Source organism: Rhagoletis pomonella, unplaced genomic scaffold (assembly GCF_013731165.1).
Source record: "Rhagoletis pomonella isolate Grant_MI unplaced genomic scaffold, Rhpom_1.0 Rhpom_scaffold_00007, whole genome shotgun sequence".
In the NCBI taxonomy this organism is placed as follows: Eukaryota; Metazoa; Arthropoda; class Insecta; order Diptera; family Tephritidae; genus Rhagoletis; species Rhagoletis pomonella.
The window spans coordinates 54,143,792-54,167,816 of record NW_023458561.1 but is presented as its reverse complement, the minus strand read 5'-3'; the positions used below and the strand labels follow the sequence as shown (position 1 = coordinate 54,167,816).

General features: G+C 34.2%; 1 protein-coding gene across 1 annotated transcript in view; it reads right to left on the bottom strand.

The window, feature by feature from the left end:
* Window positions 1-21,953, bottom strand: part of LOC118743092 — a gene marked incomplete in the record, with an annotated part of 113,928 nt that extends 91,975 nt beyond the window's left edge. Inside the window, 2 exon segments of the mRNA XM_036475591.1 lie at window positions 17,582-17,861; window positions 21,551-21,953.
* Window positions 21,954-24,025: the final 2,072 nt, after the last annotated feature.

Here is a 24,025-nt window from a genome sequence, read left to right as displayed (position 1 = left end):
AGGCTTTAGTGTCTAAAGAAGTGCTTAAATTTTGTATAAAAACATGCTATAAAGTTTTTTTTTTTGGTGTGAAGAATCCATTCCGGCTCTTATTTTTTTCATAAATCTTCCACCAGAGGACGCAACAGTGAAAATCTTCACATTTTCTTCGAAATCTACATATTTTCGCAATTTGGCAAACTCAGAATTGATTTTAGGTCCATGGTTTCTTCGGCAACTTGCTTGGAATTACACGTAGAATCCTCCTATGCTATACGCGCATAGCCAAAACAAAAAAAAATTGGCCCGCCCTAATGTATGTACTCCCCGATCCCATCTAAAGACAAAGTCTATCATCCTGCTACCCCATAACATCCGCAACGTGATCTTCATTGTAATCGCTACTTCGATGATCTTTGCTTCGCTTCGTTTTCCTGCCCATTTTTGTACATGATTACTTACGAGTACAATTCAGCCAGTCAAAATGTGCGCGGACATTGCACCCGACAACAATGACATCAACAACAACTACAACGACAGTAATTTTCGTACGGAAGCGAATTGAAATTTCTACGCGGGCACGTATGTACATATGTACATAGTCTGTGCTGATATGTTTGTGGGTGTGGATAAGCCCAAAACTGTTTGGCTTTAAGTTTGAAGCTGACAAAAAAACAACACGAGCACCTTCCTTGCTCTGCGTGTTTAAGCTTGATGTTCGGCGTTTTTGTTGCCTATCGATTGATGATTAATTACACTAATTACGCGCTAATAAATTTTTTCTTAATATTTCTGAAGTTGCTTTTTCATATGTGCTGCCATGGTCCATTTAAGGTTGTTGGCATTATTGAGAACTGAGCAAATTTTGTTTCCAAGCACATGTACCTATGTACATATGTGCGTGTGTAAACTCTACTTCTTTGGCGCTCACTTCAAAAAAAAAGAGTTCGTTCAACTTACGCCACCAACAGCACCAAGTCAGCAAAATATAATCCGCACTTTTCACGAGAAAAAAATACTAATTGCTTTTCTTTAAATTCTACATCTCAACGATGCGTAACCACACTTCTCTTTACGGTTTCGGTCTGCTTTTGCTGAGCGGCTTAAGTTTGCAACGCATATTTCTTAAGTACAGCTATGGCTGTTGAAGATTTATTTACGCGAGAACCTTAATATTTTTGGCAATCATTTTAATTTACAGTGCCGTTCAATGGACTCACGGTAGCTGATTTTCTTTAAAAAAAAAAAAACTTCTTGTAGTCACATATGTAAGTGACTTTATTTCGAGGGAAAGGAACATTTAATGGCAGATGAATGAATCCGAACCAGCAAATATTGTCGCAAGTCAAAAAAACGTGTCATAGTCATCTGCCACCGAATGTTTTTTATAAAAAGCAAATCTAAGATTCAAGTGTACTCTTAGGCCTCAAAGTTCTCGAGAAATCAAATAATATTTTCAGAAGAATCCCAATACTGAAAACTCCTAAATATCAAAAAAAAAAATAAACATGAATAATCCTAAATCAATTCCAAAACTTCCCGAAAATTATCTAAAAGTAAATCGCGAATAATCTTGAAAAGTCCAAAAAAAAAATTCTGCGCGATCTTTAAAATTGTGAAGTTTGCACTGTCTTTTTAATTTAAAAGTTCAAAAAATATACTTTTTGAAATATATTTAAGTACTAGTTTTGCACGCGGTACCGCCCACGTGATGTGATAACGTTACGCTATCAAATCAATCTAGTCATTTTGGTGCTCTTACTCAGATGGTTATCTTAATTGAGCCAGTATCGATATTTCCCTTTACTGAGAATTCCGGGATATAGACAAACGTGCGGAGTTTAATTTTTTTTTAATTTTCATTCTTCTTCGTCTAATTTTTTTTATGTTCAGATTTTATTATTTTAAAAAGATAAAAAATATATATATATTAGTATTCATTTAATTTTTAAATTTAAAACTTATTTTTTTTTATTTATATGTGTTTATATATAAATATTCAAATTTTTAGATTTTAATATATTAAAAAGAATTTTTTGTTTTAATTTCGCTAGTAATTAGAAATTTATATATTTTCTCCTTTTTAATAGATACAATTTTTTTTCTAAATTTTTAGAATCTTATTTTGTTAATTTATTTTTCTTTTAATTTTAAGATTTTATTATTATTTTTAAACATATATTTTATAAATTTCAATAAATTTTAAAAAAACTCATTGCTAAAAGACAAACAGAATATCGCCGTTAGCAGATCTTTCAGTTTGTCTTTCGAAAGTCGGAAAAGAGCTTTCAATATGTGACTTTTGCCTTTCGAAAAACTGTGGTGAGTTGAAAAACAGTTGCCAAACTTTACCGGTTAATCAGCCGTTTTAGTGTGAAGAACAACTCATCTTTCACAGATATTTTGTATACCAATGCCAAATTATTATACATTTTTTTATATAAACGGAAAAAGTTGAGAGTACATAATTTGCGGATATGCGGCAACTCTCTTATAAAATGCTTTCACAATAATTTGGTATAAATATGTAACACATCGATTTAATATTTCAATTAACTAAGTTAAGCTCTATGAAACAGGTGGCGACCCTCTTTCATGAAAAAGCATACTTTAGCTTCTTTCGTTTGACATCCACATTAAAATATTTCATTTAAAGTAATAAGATTTTTCTAAAAAATGTAAATAAAGATACAAAGCTTTCTGAAACTCTTTTCGATTGACACCTATGTATCTCAGAAAGTTTCAATTAATTTAATAATTAAATTCGTTTTAATTTTTTTAGCTGATGGCAACCCTCTTTAGGGATATTTTAGAAATGAAACTTTGACACCCATACTAAAACTTCATGTAACTTGTTCTTTAAATAAATTTTGAATTTCTTAGGGCCGTGTTCTCATGTTAAAATTTATCAACCCTTTAAACACAAATTTTGTTCTGAAAAAGTATTTTTAAAGGGCAGACAAATTTAGCCCATTATCGCTAAAGGTGCGCTCCGAATTAATAAAACAAAATTGTGTAGTTATTTCTTCTATACAGATTTAAATAAAAGTGCTAGAAATGTTCTTTTAGGGTTACTCCAACGCTTACTGCCTCGAGAGAGTGACAGAAACAAAAGACTTAAACGAGCAACTCGAAACACAAAATTTACTTTCAATTATACAAAAATGCGTTCATGCGCGTAAAGTTTATTGTTTATTATATTTACATAAGTAGTGTCCTAGCATTTAAATTCTATAAAGACTTAACATGAATGCTTTTAACTGTCTATGTTCCGGTTTTACGCCAATTTTATCTGCTTTTTAACGACATATAAAAGTTTCGCTTTATGACAGCTTTTGTTTATTAAATTGAAGTCATTTTACTTGTGCTGCCTCGTTTCGTTTTTTTCGTATTCAAGGTCAATTGCATATGCTTACAAATGTTTAGGTGGCAGTTGTTTACGTAGCTATACATGTATGTATATCGGTATGTCGATTAAACCTTTTTTTGAGTTCGCTGGCCATATGTGATTGTAGGTAAATTTGCCTTTTAGTGTACAATAAATATCAGTACTTCTTTGTGTTCTTTTTTTTAATAAAAATTCATACATATTTCATAAAATAGTATAGTATATGTACATGCATACTTATTCCTATTACTCACCGCTGACAAACCCACTCGTTTTAGCAGTCAGTCAACTTTCTTGCTTCGTTTCTTTGCTAGCATGGGCGCTACGAAAAAACATTCATTGGCTGATAAATTAGAAACCTAAACTTCTTTCTTATTCGATTTTATTGCTGATTTTAATTCCTTAATACAATAAAAAAAGGCATAATCGTATATGTATATTTATTCGACAACAAACAATTAACATACATACATACATACATCAAAATGGAACAAAGCAAATATTCAATTCCTAAAAAGATGTGTTGTCTGGTATGGGCTCTCGTAACATACATATATGTATGTATCTACATTAGCATTTGAATGTACACACATAGGTATGTATATATGTGAAATTTAGTCTTGAAATACCGTAACATAAAAGAACTAAGTTTTCTCTTAATGCACACACAGCTTTAGTTAATTAAATATTTTATTAAGATTGGTTTTCAATTGAAATTTTATGATACAAAAAGTGTGTGCTATTATTGACGTTTTCATGTTCCTTAATGGAATTTAATGAAGCCGTAATATTTTTAATTTTTGTATTACAAGAGAGATATAAAAGTTTGCCATTGGTATAATATTGTCAGATATCATTTGTGAGTTTTAGTTGCAGCTCATAAAAGTTGTAGTTGTAAAAGTTGTGTTGTAGTTGTGGTTCATACAAGTAATATTGAGTAGCTACCAAGAACTGGTGAACTAAACTGGACACATATCTAGCATAGCGATCACTCTATAGATTGCTCCATGCGCGAAGGACACGAAGCTGGCTGAGACTTTACAAACCGAACCCAAAGCTTCTTATAGGAATACTAAAAGGAAACTATTCTACTGGTCACATATACAAAACCATGAAAAGTATTTCTGAGATCTCTGATGGACGGCTTCTCCGATAAACTAAACTACTTCGACTTTATATCATTGAAGTGGTTGTCTAGAATTGCCAAATATTCAGATACCTAAACCTTTTCACTCTACATTGGGATCTTTTTAACTATTTATCCCGAAGTCGAAGCTTAACGGAAGGGTCGCTAGGGTCCCCAGGAGTGCCATCCTTGAGTCAGTATCGCCAAGAAAAAAGAGAGAGTGGGAGTTCCCTTGACTACTTGTGGTTAGGTTAGATTACTGTGGCTCAACTAGACATTTTTTATTGTCCATTGTGCTACGACAATACACAAATTCTTCGAACGGTAACTGTGTTAAACTTAAGATTAGCGCTGGGTCCTCACCACAAAGTTCCGCAGGTAGCTGATGTTCACTCCGGAGATCTTTCCAGGAGTATTGATGAAATGCGCACCGAGTCGCTTGAGCTTTAGCCTAGCGAATACAGGGCAACTGAGAAGGAGTGTTGAGATGATTTCACCTCATCTTCCAAATCCGTGACGTTATTTCGTCGCACCGCGTGAGTCCTTAAAGTACAATGTCCGGTCGGTACACCTGTAAGACTACTTGGGGACTACTCTTGGAAACAAGAACCTCTGGGGAAAACCAGCGCTTGTTCCACTGAGGAGTCATTTTGGCCGTAGGTGGACCGGAGCTCTCAATTCAGGTGAGGGAAGTGGAATAACATCAACACTTTCTCGTAGACTTCCCAGGTTTTACTATATTGCACTTTAGACGTCTGAGAATCTTCGTTCATGGCACACATCGATTATCGATGTAACCTAGCAGTTACCGTTCACAGTGGTATCACAAAGGGCCAATTCTCACGGCGTAAGTGAGTACCTTGACAAGGGGCAACCCCACCTTAACCTAACCTAAACTAAACTCAATGGCCGGCCCTCATTCATTTGCTGCTTCTTTTTTTTATCGGTATCAAAATAAGCTCCCTATGATACTTCGGAAGATTGTTGGATGACCCAGCATGTTCCTGTCTTGGGAATGCGTCTGTATTAGTATTCGAATTTCACTTTATTTTCAGCTTTGACTTCATCGTCGTATTTGTATTCGAATTCATTTTCGTATTCGTTTTCTTCAGCGTTTTCGGATCCTCATATCATCATTTGTCTTCGTGTTTGTGTTCGCATTCACCTTCGTATTTGTTTTAGGTCCTGTCTTCGTGTTCGTCTTCAGATCGTATTCGTTTTCGTATAAGTCTTCGTATTGCTCTTCTTATCCGTTGTTGTCTTCTTCTTCGTATTTATCTTGGTGCTTGTTCTCGTCTTCGTATTTATCCCCATTTTTGTCTTCATCTTCGCATTCGTCTTCATATTCGCTTCAGTTCTATTTTTGTATTCGTCTTCGCAATCATCTTCGTATTCGTCGTCTTCTTCGTATATTCATCGTCGTTGTCGTCCTTGTCCTCGTCCTCGTTCTCGAATTCATCTGGATATACATCTTCACATTTGTTTTCGTATTCCATAGTCAACATCATCATTGTATTCGGATTCGAATTCGTCTTCGTATTCGTATTCGACCTCTCTTCGTCTTCGTATTCGTTTTCATTTTAATGTTCGCATTCATGTTCGTGTTCATATTCATCTTCGTATTCGTATTTGTGTTCATATATTCGTGTTGGTCCTCTTATTTGTGGTTGTCTTCGTGTTCATCGTCGTGTTAAAAAAAAAAAAAACAAGTTCTGCCAGTTGTCGCTGCTGCTACAGCCCGCTTCATTCCACCTGTTTGCGTTATGGATCTCCGTCCGAATTTTCCTGTCGAAGCGTCTGTCCTAGCTGATAAACGCGACACAAGCGGAAGAAGTTCCCGCGGATAAAGCCGAACATCGAGTGACTGAATATGCATGCTGATGCTGAAAAAGGTCATCAACTTGTCTATGGCCACTTTCATCAATCCGGACATCTAGAAAATTGCGAGGGTGGTCCCACTGATTAAACCGGGGAAACCGGATAACTCGTGGCCTTAACCGAAATCGCCCTGTAAGAGAACAGTCCTAGTAGCGTTGGATCTATCAAAGGCATTTGATACTGTCAGTCACTCCACGCCACTAGAAGACATTCAGGCTTCCTATCTCCCAGTTTCTCAGTGGTCGAAATTGGTCAGCAAGCCGAGGAAAATTGTGCAGGGGATTCCACACGGTGGTGTTCTCTCCCCGCTGATGTTTAATTGCTACATTTCAAAGCTCTCTCAGCCACCGGAGTGAGTCACAATTTAAAATCTCTCCTGAATATATTTAATCTTATGTATACATACATAAATATAAGTATGTATATTTTACTGATCGATACCAATGAAAGATAAAATAAGCTTTTAATTTTTACTCACAGTTTTTAGTGTGGTACTTAAATCAGATAATAATCCATAAGAGATATGAAAATATGTACATATATGTATCTAACTTCATATTTACAGTCACAAGCATAAAGCATAAAAAAGGTCAGACAAATTTTGCCGCAGCTGTTATTAACGAGCTTCTGCTTCATTAAATCACGTCTGGTTCTAAAACTTTCACTAAGAAGTCTGGTATTTCTGAAATACTTTTGTGAAAATTTGATATCATAGCGTACTTGCGTACGTATGTATTTATGTCCAAGTGCTTAAAAGCAGCAAATAAGCATTAAATTCTTGGGCTTCTACCTATGTAGCTGAGAATGTATTTAATTTACTAGCCCCACTATTGCAATCACGATTTTGAATAGCTTTCACCCAAAGTAATTTGTTTTCTAAGTGGAACATAAATTTAGAATATCAACATGCATGCACACTACATACATATGTACAAGTCAAAGTTCGTAAGTGTTGATTATACATAGCTCCTATGTATACAAATTACACATTATTAAGAAACGGGCATTAAAACAAAACTATCAGAAAATATTATTAATCATAATTTCCAACAGCGAACAATTTCTTTTTAGAGAAAGTAAGTAAAAACTCATTAAATAAGAATATGCTTGCAGTCAAATCGACTTCCGTCCAGAAATATACTACAGTAAGCCGCTAAGCGATTAAAAACAGTACATATTCACATGTTTACATTTTCAAGTTTATCCCATTTTTTTTTGTATTTCGATTAGTGAAATTTAATGGGCTATAAACCTGCATCCCCAAAAAAATTCTAAAAATTCTTATTAAATAAAAAGCTTGAAATTTCAATGATAATTTTTTTTAAATTGGTTGAATTCTCGCAATTTTTCCACAAAATTCAAAGCTTTTTGATGGTTTATGTTACTGAATGAACAATATTTTTATAAAAAAAATTTTATCAAAATTGAAAAAGTCTGATAAACTTGAAAACATCTGTGTACTGTTTCTAATCGCTTGGCGGGGTGAAATTGGTGTGTCTTATTTGGCCCACCCCGTACTCCTAAGCATAAATAAGTTTAACAAAATACTTCCAGCAATGTGGCTATGCTAATGTTTCTTCTATGCACGTGCAGCAGCAAGTGGTAACAATGATCATTTTCAATAGTCTATTTCACACATCTACACTTGCATAGATTAGGGTGCCTCACCAAAAACAATAGTGTTTTTCCACCGGAATTCCACCGGTGCTTCAGAAAATTATTAGTATTCACGTGAGCTGGACCGATTTTTATATATGCATCTACAAAAATTTTTTTAATTCCATTTATAAAATTTTGTAAAAATTTGTATGTATATCTTTTAAGCGTGAACTTTTTTATCATCTGTGGCAATTTTTTGAAAAAAAAAAAAATTTTTTAAAACTAAGCTTATTTGTTAAAAATCGGTCCAGCTCACGGCAATCTGCAAATTTTCGCGATCTGTTTTGGCGATAGTGTATAGTAGATTTTATAATTCCTATAGAAAAATAAAAAAGATAATGTATAGTAGATTTTATAATTCCGATAGAAAAACAGCACCGATATTTTTTTTTTGTATGGCTAATGTGCACCCTAATGTACATAAATACCTTAATATGGGTAACAACTCATGACATTGTATATATACATGCATATATATGTATGCATGTAGCCTCCCAACGGCTAATTTGTGTTGACCACAGCCGGAAGGAATTCTAATTAAAGATTCTAAATCAAACCTCAAATTAGCTGCAGAGAAAAATAATTTAAAAAAAAAACCCAAAACCCCTAAAACAAAAAGCAACTAATTTGGGAGAAAATTTTACAAAACACAAACAAATTAAAGCGCTGAGCGATTGTAGTGTAGAGGTGAAGAAGAGGTGGTTGCCAGCTAACGCCTGAAGTGAATATTCAATAAAACCCAGAGGGTGTTGGCTAATTACAAAGTGGTATAGAGAAGAAAGTAGACATAATTTTAAAAAGACGGTAACTGTTGGAATTAGCAGTTTGCGGGACGCCGCAAAGCGGAAGAGATAAAATAAACAAAATATTTAGGTCAATTGGGAATATATTTATCTGAATTTTTCATATTCGGCAGTCACAGGCCAAGGGTTAGAGGTATAAAATGCCACTCGATTGGACGACAAGTCCAACGGATATCCAAACGATAGCTGTACAGTATTGATGTAAACTATACGATTAGACCCTTCCACTTCTGTAAGCGCATCAAGACGGCTCCGAAAATGTTTGCCTAATTGCAAATGTAGATCAAGGTGAAAATGAGTTACCTAGATAAGGTTCAGTTTCAGCCACGCGAAGGGTTCACTTAGATATATCTTCACGTATCTTTTGTGTTGCCACGTTAAAAATTTATCCTGGTACGATATTGCCAGGTTATCCGTATTAACTTGTTGAGAAACTCACCGGGTGCTAAAAAAATTAAGCTCTGCAAGCAGCTTATGTCGGCTTCAGAGAGTTTCTAGAAAGTGTTGAATAAATACGAGCCGAAATGGTAGTATCTAGTGAAAGCAGAGCAGCTGAGGAGGTAATGTTGAGACGATTCCATCTCGTCTTGCTCCAAAAAGAACGATATTAAGCCATACTGCAGGGGCTACTAATAGCCAGTGCACGGTCAGAACCGAGAGTTGGCACTTAGCCAGCTGCAGAAGCTCATCAGTGCTGTCTGGAGTTTCCTGCGACATCACTGTGTCCTGCGACCAAAGTTAGTTGAATTGTAAGTAATCTAAAAAGAGGTCTGGCATTCCCCGACCTGTTTCTATCGTACCATAAGCGATCCGAGAGCCTTGATTGTCGCTGGCCTGATATGTCGGCCACCTATTCAGAAATCTGGAAGCTTAACATGATATTTACGGTGATTTTTTGATTTTCTGGAGATTCTCTTCTAGATGGGCCGCAAGTATTTGTGTGAATAATATAAGAGATACGTGGTGAAGGGTTAAGCAAGCAATTCTAACGATTTACTGAAATTTTGTATTCAGATATTGTTTTGCATTTTAGGGCTATCTTGATAGGTGTATTCAGATTTACCAAACGTAAAGCATTTAAAAAATCATAAATTCACAAATATTTTTAATAGCAATGCCACGTATTTTCCATCGTATATTTATTTAATTTTTTTTTTTAAATTAGTATCAAATGAAAGGTATATTTGAGAACTTATAGTTAAAGGTATTATTGGCCAAGGTTGCCAGGTTTTTTTTTTTTGCACAACTTTTTATATTGTTAATTTCAATGAGCACTTTTTGTATGTGTGTGTGTGTGTCTACTCTAAAAAATAAGTACTCTTCATTCTGGTATATTTTTAAATAGGCTTGCCACCTTCTTTTTATTGTAAAATATTTATGCAATTTATTAAATTTAAAACAATAAAATTCTTTAAATTTATTTTCAAAATATTCTTAAATATTATATGTAGAATTTTGAGGTGCTGAGTAGCCTTAAGTATTCACAATATTGTCGTTTATGACGGTGTGGTGCAACTCATCATTTCTTTAAGCTGTTCAGTCTTTGAATCTCCACAACTACTACTTATGTGCATATCTCACGATATCGTGAAGCTTCCACAATGAAATGCAATGATAGACTTTGTAGTTATTTAACCGCTTGATTTTTATTTCAGGTTAAGTAATTAACACGCGCTGATGCATTGAAGGCGTCAAACAGTTATCGAAAAAGGAAGAAGTCTATTGAAATATGAGTACAAACATATCAGCGCATACTCGAACAAAGGTATGTACTACTAATTGCATTTATCATTTCTTACAGCCTTTGTGCGCACACTAACTGCGTTCGCGTACGCCCAGCAAACGAAAAAAGTAATTATTTCAAATTTTTCCTGTGCTCATTATTGGCCTCAACAAAGCGTTTTACGTATCTAAATTATATACATGCATATGTATATGTACTCTAGGGTGGTCCTTAAAATCAAACGAAGGATTTTTTTTAGGTTTCATCGAGTCGTTTAAGGCATGTCGCAAGGGGGGGTCAAAGACCAAAATCAATACTACTAAAGTCGGAGATATAACATGTAAATTTTAGTTCCGATTGGAGTCGGTTAAAACGTCCTCATAGGGTAATCTGGAATTTGGCCCCTGTGTGACTCACCTTAACCGACTTAAATCCGGACCAAAATTTTTATGTGATATCTTCGACTATGGTAGTATCGATTTTGGGTATTAGGCGGGAAAAATAATTAATTTTAATTTCTTGTGCGACACGCCTCAACCGTCTACAATCGGGACCAAAATTTATATGTCATATCTTCGACTATAGTGGCACGCGACGTAGGGGTTGAGGCTTAGAAAATCCGAGGTAAAAAATTTGCTTCCTACATTTAAGGACCACCCTAATGTACTTGTACAGGTACCTTTGAAAAATGTTGATTGATTATCGCTCAACAAGCGTAACCTAGTGGTGGGTCACAACGCGAAAAGAATACATAGCTAGAACTGGCAGCTACAGATGGCCGTAATGAGAAGGGTCAGCGGCAATGGGCTAATAATCGCATTGAAGTCCAAACATTTCTGTACCACTTGCAAATGGCTTTTGAGGTTGCTTACTGGTTAATTATTTTTCTTTTCATGCCAGAGGGCTCCCATCGATGTATAATCGTCCAATTTCTTCCAATTTCTTCATCCGCTTTATGTGAGTATAATGTCTGTGTAATTAACAATTATTTGACATGGCATCATTTCTTTCTTTTCATAAAGATATATATATATGTATATACCTATGTAAGTATGTACATATGAATGTTCGTCAAATGGTTTGACAAATTACTATTTAAAGAGCTAATTTGTTGATTTGTTTACTCAAGTATCAAAATATTTACGGTCAGCTATTAAAACAAACTAAATATTAAAATAGTTTTTGAATAATTAAGTGTGTAATGAGTAATTACTTATGTACATTTATGTTAATCTAATTTGTTAAGCAAAACTGTAGTTGACTGTTACTTAGCTTCCAATACTTAATCAAATTACTTGATTGAAGTCAACAGCGTATTAGAATATAATATTGCAAAGGTTATGCTACTAGGTTGAGTTGGTTGACCCCGGTACAAAATTGGACATTATAGAGGGTGTATTTCGTGATACGAACCACACCCTTAGTCATTCACAAAGTTATAAAAGTGACTTATACCAAGATCCGAGAGCTTCCCAGCGTTGGTTAAGATGTTCGAGCTAAGTTACTTCAAACTCAGCCCTACGAAAGCTGAATAACCTATTGGAAAATTGTAATGTGGTCCTATCTCATTATGAACCAATTGCGGCATAAAGGATCAGATGAAATGTTTAGTCTCATCGCGTTAAGTTCGTTCAAGTAGTGGCCTGTAAGAACCCATCTTAAAAGCATTTTGGGTATGTGACTTAGTGTTGTCCCAACGTTCGCTAACCTGTAGGGAGATTCTGTAACGTGTCATTACATTTTAGGTTAGTCTACCATACTTAAGATCAATGAACTTTGGAACAAACAAATTTTCCCCTCGCAGTAAGAACATCGCTTTAATATCCGGCTGTAAATACCGAATGACGGTAAAGTACAAAATGCGAAGCCAACATTCGGCCAAAAAATTCGAAATCGCCTTCGAATCGAAAAACTTCCTTAGCAAAGGTTTATTGATTTTTGGCGCTATTTAATTTACTGAAATTAGAGTGGTATGAACTGAGATCTGGTGGGTAAGTACTACAACGGGGTACCTGAGGTCAATGAACTTTGAACAAAAAATTTTCTCCTCGTGATAAGAACATCAATATATCATATTTTAAGATCAGACGGTAGATGCCGAAGATATGACGAAAAGTTTAAAAAAGGCGGCCCCTACGTTTGGCATTTGCCATGCCAAAATACTTTAGACTCAGGGGTGTATGGCGAACATTTTTTTGCGCTACTGCCTAATATATATACATACATATTTATGTAGAATAAAATAAATAAATAGTTGCCCTTAATTTTACAATGAAAAGTTAGCAAACCAATTTGCACGTGGTTCAAATTCCCCTGGATTCAGAAGTCGTGGAAGAAGTCTTACATAAAGATGTATAATATTTACTTATTTAAATTATTTTGGCTTTTCCATAAAAGCATTTTCATAAATATGAGAACTTGTCGAATAAATTTTGTTTTATAATAAAATAACTGCAAAAGAGGCAGGTTGGTCAGGAGACTTAGAAAGCCTAAATATTGGCTCATTGCCAATAGGTCGATCACCACAGTAGACATATTTACAAAAAAAGTACTTTTCAATATTTCGCCATGAAAAACACTTCCGCATTTCATCTACCTTGAACGAACATCAAGTAGAAGTAGCCCCCACATTAAAATGATGTAGTGTGACCGGGTGCGATGAACGATCGCATAGAGCACGTATGTACATACCTACATTGCATTTACTGTGAGGCTACCGAATGACGATTCTCAGCTATGATAGCGAACATAAGCATTAAACAAAAAATAAATAAAAAAATACGGACTAAAAGTGAACCATAGGAAAAAGGTGTTGCTGGAACATAAAAGACCAAACCAAAAACCACTGTCAGCAGCATGTCAGCAGTCAAGCGTAGTTGACAAAGAAGACCGACAAGGCGATGGCTGGCGCGCGCGCGTCCTTTTATTGCATTTGAAATGCATTTGAAATGCATAACTACCGAGACGGAAAATTTTATGATTACTAGGATTGGGGTGCGTTGACAGCGGAGATTTTTCTCGGTTTTCTTTTGTGCTTTTTTCCATGACAACGCTCACTCTTTCTTAGGAAATTAGCTTCCATTGGAAAATATGACAAATAATGCTACCTCACTTAATCCACTCTAAGCAGCGTGTTTAATTACTTGGTGTCATTTTACATGAAATTCATATGCACTCACTTGCACTCATACTTACATATGTAGGTATGTACAAGCATATGTGCACATGCACATTCACATCATCACTTTTGAATTTCAAGGCCGCTAGGTGTCAATATAAAAATGTCACAGCGCGATTGGCGATGGTTATAATGTGGATGATGATGATGATGCAATAACTTTCACGCGTTAACTTTTAAGCATTGCAGTTGCTGGCTTACAGCATCTTAATGCTGGCGTACCACATTCATCGCTGTGGTACATTTTACTTATATTGCTCTTTTTACTTAAATATTTTTAATTTTTTGCTCTTAGCTTTTTTTCTGCTGCTCAAAAGACAATTGTATGCAATGAAGCCGGCATCCCCATCGCTTTTCGTATTCACCATCGAATTCGTATCTGTATTTTGCACAATCGCCAATTTGCTAGCAACAGTCAAGTAAAGCAATTGAAAAAAGCAAACTTTTGTTGTTGTTGGTTTTTTTTTTTTTTTGTTGCTATAACCTTGAAAAACAGGTTAATGCTTATATGAAAGAAGCCAAGTAACTGCCGTTTTAGGCAATTTCTCGGCATGGGCGTGACGGCAGCAAGTAAGGCAACAAAATGCAATCAAAATCGAGTCAATAAATTAAATGAAATAATTTCAGCGGGTTAAACATCGAATGTGTAGTAATGTTGTTTGCCAAAAAAAAAAAATGCTGTAATATTTCATTTTTCACATTTGGTGCTGGTTGAGAAATTAAAAAGCATTTCTTCATAACTTAAATAAGCGTAAGGTTTATATGTGTATATGTGTATGCATGTGTGTGTGTAATACACTAACCAAAAACTAATCAGCAAATTTATTAGTTCAAATGCACATCAGCTCATGCATACAAACTTTTTCTTCATTTGCTCACAGGTTTGACGTCATTTTTTTTTTTCTGTGAATCGGCAAACTGACTTTTTACGCCTTCTGCGACAACCGCCGAGTAAGCAACGTTTGTCGACGGCGAGTTGGGTCTTCAGAAATCCAGTTTTTTGCGAGTTTTTTTTCGCACGTACAAACACACATACATATATGAAAAAATCGAACATTCACAAATGGCCAATAGGAAATTGCTGAAATATTTAGGAGATTCACAAGACGCGTTAATCTCAATCTTAAGCTTAACTTTTTTGTATGTAAAATAATGATTAAAATGATTTTAGAGGATTTCTAACTACACCGAAATATTTATAAACTGATAAAATAAATATGTAATTAGCACTCGCTAAAACTATGTTAATTGTTATTTTACACAACAAAATGTGAGGTTTAAGATTTTACGACGGTTAACACGTCTTTTGAATACCCTAATTGAAATTCAAAAAATTAGAGAAAAGCTGCCCTTGGTAAGTCTGTAATTTGCTTTCCCAAAAAGGAATGTGGATGGTCCTCGTAACTCGTTCGCTTTACAATTACTCTCAACGTATCGGTGACCGACCACTCAATGAGCTATGTTTCAGCATTATAAAATCGTTCCCCAAAATACTCGAAAAATTGGTTTAATTATTAATTATATCAGCAATGTGTATTTTTAATATGTTTGAATAATTAAATCTATAACTAAAACATATTTTAGTACACTTTTTGGTAAACAAAAAAAATAAGAAAATATATAATTTTGTAAAAAATCAGACTGTATTGCTGCTGCCAGAAACTCACCAACCGTGCATCAGTTCGATAGAGACTCAGAGTAAATATTTCCCTACAGGGTAAATATGCAGCCTAATAGGAGCAAATATACGTATACGCATACACACATTTGACTTTCGACGCGCACATTATTTATCTTCAGAGCTGATCTTCAATTCATGAAGTCATCTTTTGCTCGTCAACAGTCATTTAAATAACCCACACATAAGAACAATGTTGAATAATTAAATATCTAGAGGCATGACAACTGATTTTTGCTGAGAATATTTTATTGCGTATGCGAAATATGTTACGCACAAGTATACGTGCATACATGCTTGCAATATATATGTATGTATACATAAATCTTATGTAAGCACACGTAGGTGACGAAGTGAATGGAGTAGCACATTTATTAATTTAACAGATGGTTGAATCATCGTTCATTTTTTTATTCTGAAGAGTATTCAGTCGTCTTATACTAGTTTGGTTACATATGTACATAAATATGCATATACATATATGTACATTGGGGTGGAGTGAAAAAATCATATTCATATTCAACCGTGTAAGATCGTTAAAGGGTCTTAAAGTTTCGAAAAATATTTCAATTTATGGTTCTTCTATAATCTTTTTTTTATTTTAACAATTGAAGTGCAAGTTTCAAATTGCTAAAAGGTCGCGTTGATTTTTGTATTTTTTTTATTTTTTTGCTGAAAGTTTTCTTACATAAAGTATGTTCGACAATTTTTTTTTGTATATGGAGGACACTGTCAGCAAAAAAAAGACCAAATATCAACGCAATTTTTTACCAACCTGAAACTTGCTTTTTATTTAAAAAAAAAAGTTAGTTTGAAATAACCATAATTTGAAAGCCTTTTTCGAAGCATTAAGGCTCTTGGGACAACCGTAAATATTATTCGATCGGAAAACGGTTCAATGTGCGAATCATGTTACGCAACTTTTCCGCACGATTACAATTACGAAATGGAAAATTATTTTTTTTTTCGTTCCTCCCTATTTTTTCGCAACTTGAAACTTGCACTTTATTATATTAAAAAAATCACTACAAAACTTCATACTCAAACTCCATCTAGAAAATCTTTTACAAAAAAGTATAAAACAACCATAATTTAGAGATTTTTTCGAAACTTTAAGCCTATTGGAGCGACCGTAAGTATATAAGTGATCATGGAAATTTTTTTCGCTCCACCCTAATGTACATTCATTAAGCGCAAATATTTTGAAGCGTAAATACATTGTACATTTATTCTTATGCGTCTTAAGCTTCTTAGTTAATGGCTATAAGCTACTGGGTAAACAGTTTCAGGTAATTAGTCGAACGAATCGTTGTCCATTTTAATTTATACGTTGAGGCAAAAATGGAGAATAGTATTAAAATATTTGTGTGGAGTTGTTTTGAAAGGCTAGTTTTAATTTTTTAACAGTTTACTAAATTTTTTCTCTAATATTTACTTAAAATTCCAAATATTTACAATCGAAAAATTGTTAAAAAAAAGTCTAAGCATATTGTTGATTTTATTGTAAGTATTTATTTCATTTAATAAATAGTATGTTTGTATGTAGATATATCTTCTACAAAACAGCCACTTCCACTCTCTCAAATAAAAGACTTAAGCAACGAACTTCCATGAACTTATGCACCCACATAGCAAGATGATATAATCAATATGGCATTATTAATGTGTAGCTTGTCTAATAGACCAGTGATTGGAAGAAAACCTGAAAATTAATTAATAATGTTGAACTGTTGTGTTTGAACTCAATTTTGTAATTATGCGAGCAGCACAGTCAACGACAGCAACTGCGAGTAGGCGTAGAGTGACATTTAACATTGGCTGATAACCCATGGATATAACTATGGTTAACAGCGTAGCTTATACATAGACATTAGATGCTCACAAAAGTAGTAAAAGCAATATTTACAAAAATAATATTTGGTGTATTCACAATGGTGTCGCAAGTGTCGTATTGTTGTATGCCGTAAACTTTAGACGGCCAAAAATATATTAAAGGATTTGCAAGGTACCACAAAAGTAATATTATGAATTTTCACAATGCTACAAAAAAAAGTGACAAAAGTGACGACATCGTTGCGGATACCCCAATTATTAATAAGCAATAAAGAAAATGTGTTTTTGGTTCACAAAATCAATATCTGTTTGCATTAATTAGTTGCATCAACTTACCCGTCTCTGCTATTTTTGTATTGTTTTTATTGCGCTGCCAATTTTATGCTTGTTCACTGCTTTATGACCGCTCCTTTTACTAATCGGACGTGTTGATTTTTATGTAATCTAATTAAAATTTGGCCAAATATAAATTAATTTTGTTGCTGTTGAATTTTTTATTTTATTTTATTGTTGCACATATTTAATTGTTGTTTCAGCTGTTGCGTGCAATATATTTTTTCGATTTTATTTTCAGTTCCTTGTTAGAGGTGGTTAACGTAGGTAGTTATAGGTATCGCTGCCAAATAAATATGCAGAAATATATTTGAAAATGGTGTGAGCTATTGCAATATTTTTGCAACGCTGGTTTTCGATATACATTTGTATGTAACTGTGGTATGTCTTTTGATTCCTAAATTATTTGAGAAGCTGTTTCTATGTCATAATATCCCAATATTGTAGCTAATTAATACGCTTGGTATTATTGTTTTATATTTTTCAAATTTATATTGCTTTATATATATGTATCTGTATATTTTAGCTCGATAGTTTACCGTCCTCACAAACTCAATGTTATAAGCTCCACCCAGTTTTCCTACGGCTGATAAAAGCCGCAATGAAAAACCCACAATAAGTACAACCCCACGGACCAGCTAAAAGTCATGGCATGCTATATTACGGAAAGTACAAGCTCAAGTTCCTCTCTCAAAATCTGAACGAACCATCAGGTATGCAGCACAAAAACCAAGTTGCATATGTCCGCGCGTATTAAGCCCAGCAAAAACCGTCTGTTGAGATTATTACGGCTGAACACAGGGCTCGAGCGCACCCATCTTAAACCTCCTACCAATTCTGACATACCAAACGACGCATTATTTGGTCATCTCAGGTGGACTTAGTAAAGATGTTTTGATTTGTGTGGAAAGCGCGATTTCCAAGCTGCAAAAATCGATGGGGGGAAAGGTCAACACGCCCGAAGTCTAGACTCGATATTATTTTATATAGATGAAAACAATAAAGAAGATAGAAGCCGTAGTCGGTCCAACAGACATTAGCGCAATTATTTAGCGCTGCAATTGAATTATAAAAGGAGATCCGCCTTCACTTTGTACAGGTGCTGGATAGTTACAGGCGTATGTATGTAATTTACCTGTGACAAGGCTAAGGTTATTCATACCTGCGCGATAAAAAGGTTAACTGTGGTTGCGGGAAGATCAAGGTCTACAAAACCGATATGGAAGTCCTAGTCAAATTAGCGGCACAAAGTGTGGAAAGTGAACTTTTTTTGTGAAAAAAAATCGAATATCTCGAAAACGACAAAAACGTGCGTAATAAATTTAACATTATTTTAGAGCTCTTGAGATAAAGAAAATTTAGGAAAAATAATTAACGGTGGATAAATAAATTGCTTTGGCCTTTCGAGTGATTCTCAAAAATATGGGGTTTTCAATTTTTTTTTTTGTATTTATTGGTCTGAAAACAGCACCCAATGAACTTTTTAAAAATAATTTAAAATGTGTTTTTTGGTACTTTCGACAACAAAATGGATCCCTTATTGAGAGAATAGCAAAAATGTTTATTTAAAGCTTTTTAAAAATGGCGTTGCATACTAATTTTAGGTCAAAAATGAAAGCAATTCAAAACTCCAAAGAGAATTTTTTTTAATTTTTCACTTAAAAGCCTTAATATACTGTTAGATATTAGATTTTGTCGCAAAAGTAGTTTATAAATTTAAAAGGAATTTTTTTTATTTTATTTATTTTTTCTTAATATCCTTAAAAACATAACATCATTTATTAATGCTTCATCTGCGTGCCGTGTCGGGAAAATAAATAGGGATGTGATATTTTACCGAATTTTGGTTTTTTTTGTTTATTTAATGTTTTTTATTTTTTTATGAAAAAACAGCTCACTTTATAAGAAAAACCATGTTTTTCAAACTTTGTATAAAACTTAAAAAATGCGACAATTTGATCAAAATTTAAAACTTTCTAAACAGATGTACAAAAATTTTTTACAAAAATTTAAAAAAAAAATATGCAATTTTGTAGCCCATTAAATTTTAGTAACATTCCATTCAAATTTGAAGTAGCTAGGACTTACAGTTACTCTTAGGCAATTTTTTTCGCTATCGAGTATGTTTGACAATTCTTGAAATTTTCTTTAAAAAAACTCTAAAAACTTGCATTTTAAAGAATAAAAAGTTTGAAATTTTGATTAAAAAAAAATTATAAATTCAAATTTTTGTAAATCTTGTAATAAGTTTCAAACTTAGTTGGACTGCCTTTTTAGATAGTGAGCTATACTTTTATAAAAAAAACAATATAAAACTTTGGTTTCGAATTTTCGCTTTTAATTTAAATGAAGCCTAGAAAATGCCTTTGCACTTTTAAAGTACTGGAATCAAAGTCGGCGCTTTTTAATTTGACAGCAAAGGTGTGAAATAATTTTTTCGTAATAAAGTGATATTAGCACCTTAATGCTTAATTACTCAATTTAGCTGGCTGTTTGAACCATATATAAAAGTAGTTGAAGTAGTAGGGTATGGATTTTTTGTTTCGAGTTGCTTATTTTATTTTGACTGTTGTTGTTGAACCATAACATATTTGTGCCTTAACTGACGTTTATTAATGTTTAAAAATTGCAATTGTGCAATTTTATCATTTTAAAAAATTGGTTGCTTATACCCTTAAAATATCATAGAAAAAAATTTTTTCAAAACCACTATTCAATCTAGTTTTTTCGCTTTTCGTTGACCACTTTTTTCATTTTGTTACAAATTTTTTCTACTTCTTCACAATTTGCTTTCGTGGGTGCTTTTATTTATTAACTTTGCGTTTTTGTTTCTTTTGCATAATTTTTCAAAGCCGTATTGAGGTTGAGCCGTCACTTAAGTTGGGGTTCGTGATTGTACAACTGCTGCGATCTTTTCAGGTCTTTTGTTTTTTTTTTTTGTTTGTTTCATATTAACGCTGCTTTTGGCACTATATTTTTTGGCTTTTATTATAGCTGGTTACTATTGCTATAGCTATGGATTTGGTCAAGAGCGCGATGTATGTACATACATATTATGAGGTGAGAAGTAAGCGTAAATGTTATGAAATCAAATACACCAACTTCTTCATCCACATTAATTTTGTTTGTATATGTATTTACACGGACAGCCTGAGGTGGCCGCAATGGCGTGCATTTCATAAATAAATAGTTGTGCGGTGCCAAATGAAAGATACCAGGCAACGAAATAAGCTAACAAAGCGCACGCATACACATACGTGTTTAAAGAGAAGTGATTTTGAATTTGCGTAGCACCTTTAATGAAGTAGTTGTGTCGCAGGTTCGTTGCTTAAGTCTTTCGTTCGGCAGGGCGAATTTCTGCTAAATTAATTACTTTGCAGCTACATATTAACATATGTTTCCTTACACACACACACACACAGCTGGCTGACATCATCAACTATTTGCTATTGAGGGAATATCAAAAACTACATTTTATAGAAAAAAAAAAACTATATAAACAAAGTCAAGTCTTGCCAGAAGATTTAGGCTAAACCGCAAGCGCAATGTGTTTATCATAAAGAAATTCACCATGAAATCGCTTGAAACCACCCGTTTGCACTAACATTCATAGCATGTCAGCGTACAAGGCTAACAACAAAGCAAACAACAACAGCAATTCAAGCAGCAGCAACAACCAGAACAACAAGCGTATATGCACTTACACACACATTCATAAATATAAATAATAATGCCAATAGCAATGATTTTTCAACTTCAGTAAGTCTTTGCACGCATTTGTGAGACTTCCTGTCGTGCGGTGCGTGACGTTTACAAAAAACTTATTTTCCAAAGGGAAATGTATATACATACATATGTATGTATGAGCTATCGCGCACTTCACTTTACCATCAACTCTACATGCACAGTACAATACTCGTCCATTGAAAACTTTATTGATTTAGAATACACATTCCATGCATGGTCACATACCTTTGCAATAATTTACCTCGTATCACGCTTTGTTTAATACAATATGTATTCTATTCAATTTTCTTGACTAAATATATTTCTATTGATTATCTTTTTTAAATTAAAATTATCACTTCTCTGTTTCGTTGCGTTGTCTATGCGACTTCCTTTGCAACGCTGTATATACTCGTTCCGTACACCGTCTCCGACTTGGAGCCACATTCGAGCACACGTATACACTACTACATATGTACATACGCGCACAGCACACACTCTGTTAGCAAACCAATAAAACCGAAGTACTAAAACTTTTTAACCGTCCGACGACAACGTGCGCACGCGTACCGTACCTCAAAGCGTTTGTGTTGTAGTCGTCACATCGACCAGGCTAAGACTGTCGAAATAGCAGTGGCTGTGAGACACTTGGCTGCTGACTAGCTGGTTGAGTTGCTAGCAAGTAAGCAAGCAAACAAGTTAGTGGCCAATGCCAAAGAGTCAATGAGAAGGAAATGAGTTGAGACAAAAAGCAGCGCTCAGTGTAAAGTTACTTATCTAAAGTACTTAGCTACTCTGCTCATAGTGCACGCTTACGTTGCAACAGCTGATGTTATGCTCAGCAAGGTTTTCTTAGTGGCAAAATTCCAAAACCGGTCCTGCCAAGTTTCAGAGAATTCGCAAGAAGCGTTCAGCTCTTGCTAGCCAAGTTGCAAAGCTAGGTAAGAAAGAGATAATAATAATTAAGTCACCGCCAATTTTGTTTTATTGCGCCCAACTCTGCTTCGGCGGCACTCGGTATGATCACCTCTCTACCTACTACCAGCTACTATATATGTATGTATGCTGATGTCTTTTATTCTTATGACTGTGTGTTGGCGTTTTTGAGGTCTTCTTTTTTTTTTGTTATACTTGTCGTAGCTGCTGTTTTTGCTCTTGCCTTTGTTAATGAGCAAAGTCGATTATTGTTGTTTTTTTTTTGTTTTTTAAGTATTTCTTTTTGCGACGCGTTAAGTGTTAAGTAGACAGACGTTCAGACATAAGCAGACAACACACACAGACATACGCCGCCTAAACGCTTTACTCGCATCACCCTTTTCTTCGTCATGCTTTGTTGATCAACGTCGTTGGAGTCCGCGAATCTTTAGCTTCTACTTCTGTTTCTTCTTCCTCAACCGTTCCGATGCGGCCTTTGGCGATTAAACAACTTTGACGGCGACTGGGCGACGATTTGTATGCGTCTACCGGCGGCGCGGATGCGTTACGCCTGGGCCACCATCATTGACTTCAGCACAGCTTACTTACCCACACATTTACTTACTTATTTGCATGCGTATTTAGTAGTTAATACTTTGTTTTAGTTACTTCGGTACTTAGCTATGTTCTTATTTTTATTTTTATTTTTTTTTTAAGCTGTTACGCATGGTTTGATTTCGTTTCGTCCAAAGTATGTTGCAATAATTTGAAGAACGCGAGTTACTACATATTTAGTATGTTCTTAGAATCCCATAGCGTTATAAAGCATTGTCTGAAAATTTATTGTAGTTGAGTATATAAATGCTAAAATTGGGATTATTCTTAGAAGGGAACGAGCCGGAATTCGTAAAACTAAAGTTTAAAATTATGGGCATGGCGTTCTTTCTAAGCTAAAAATATCGTTGAATTTTCTGTGAAGCAAAAAATTTAAATACAAACCTTCTTATGTTCCGTTGAGGAGCGACTTCGATAGGAATCATTTACCATTACTAAATATTATGCTGATATTTTTAAAATTTGCAATTATCATGCTGTTATTTATGCAGAGAAAAATCTGTAGACATAATTCAACTAAGTTTCAACAGAGATCCTAACCTCAAAAAACTCCGAGATGTTTTCTGAGGTTAGACAAAAAATACAGACGTGATGGAGCAAAATGGAGATTCGTATTCAGCGACCCCAAAAACATATAACAGACTAGGTTTGGTCAAATCAACCTCATCGACAATCATCGATTTTTTTTGTGGACCTGTGTAATTTTTTCGGGGGGTATTATAAAAACACTGTACGGCAGAATCAACTTTTTTTCTGGGTATTGGACCAAACCAATTTTTTTTTTAAGAAATTGAGTCATAGTTTAAAAAGCGATTTCTCCGTTTTTCGAAGTTAGCCTCCAAAATCGAGATATGGTCCTTCGTAGTTCGAAATAGGACCTTTGGTAAAAAATTATATTTAATTATTGCATAAGTATAAATAACTAAAAACCTTAAAATATAGACGTAGTCCTCCTTTTGCTCTTATTTAAATTGTATATAACTTTTTTGTGCGAACTTTATTACAGGTGCTATAAGAGGTCAAAGTTGAAGTCTTCGAAAAATTAAATTATATTTCAAACAATTTTGAACTGATTTCTAAAAAATTTATATCGATATGCATACTTGTATACCTCGCAAATAAAAATTTTAGAAAAAACACATTTAAGTAAAAAAACACCTTTTTTATAAATAAATATATTTTAAACAAAAA